The sequence below is a fragment of the Trypanosoma equiperdum genome (assembly GCF_001457755.1).
Source record: "Trypanosoma equiperdum strain OVI genome assembly, contig: ctg_907, whole genome shotgun sequence".
NCBI classification, from domain to species: Eukaryota; Euglenozoa; class Kinetoplastea; order Trypanosomatida; family Trypanosomatidae; genus Trypanosoma; species Trypanosoma equiperdum.
The window spans coordinates 27,762-28,870 of NW_027124873.1; positions in this window are offsets into that span (position 1 = coordinate 27,762).

Genomic DNA, 1,109 nt, shown 5'->3' on the forward strand with positions numbered 1-1,109 from the left:
AAGGGAAATCAGAATGTTAAGGAGGGAGAAAGTACGAGGGTGGGGAAGGAAATGGGGATAATAGCAGAGTGGAGCTAAATGGTATGACGTTATCATTGTGGAACTGTGTATAATTACAGGGTGATAAGCGATTTCTACTTGTCCCGTCCCCATTGATCTTTCGGTGGAGTATTTATTTATATGCGTCTGTCTTGTTTTGGTTAATTTTTTGTTTTTTTTTTTACCAACTCGTACGATTGTCGGTAGGGTTACCGCTTTTTTCTTTTACAAATTATTACAATATCAACACTCTACTGTTTGTTCCCTCCTCCCCCCTCCTCCACACACACACACACACGCACACCTCGTTTTTTTTCTCTCCCCTATTTGGTGGTGTTGTTGTTGATTTCCTTTCTGTTTTTTTTCTTTTTGTATTTGAATTACCACACATGTTTTGGTTGGTTAGTGGGATGCCATGACAGGGTTGCATCATGCCTCCCTTTCCCTTGTGCACATGCTCACTGTTCTTTCTTTTTTTTTTTCAGTGTGATGATGATGTTGTTGATGTTGTTGTTTTCCCCTTCTTTTCCTTTGAGTTGTGTACTATTGAAAAAATATCTTTGAGATGATGAAGGGAACACAGAGGGACTGATATATTATGTTGAGGCCGTTTACAATAAGAAAGAGAGAGAAAAAAAAGAAAGAAAGAAGGGAGAACTCCATTATTTAAGTGAGTGAGTGAATGAATGAGTGAGCGAGACGTCGCTACAGTATATGACGCTGGGCTCTATTATCGTTTTTTCAAAAAAAAACAAAAACCACAAAAGAGGAGGGGAGAACAAGGAAGACTGAACTAAAGAATAATTTTTTTTACAAAAAAAAATACAAGAAATTTATGCACTTAAAATAAGTTAGGTCACGGCTAAAAAAAAAAAAGAGATGTGTTTCACGAGTTTGCGGTGTTACTAGAAAGAGTCTGGGAGAAATAATGAGTTGACGCCTGGTACGAGAGATGAATTCTGTTGATAAAAACACATGGTGGAACCCACTTGAGTACTGAGTAATTGCGATGTGAATGAGGGAGTTGTAAACCGTATATATTTCGATATATATATATATATATATATATA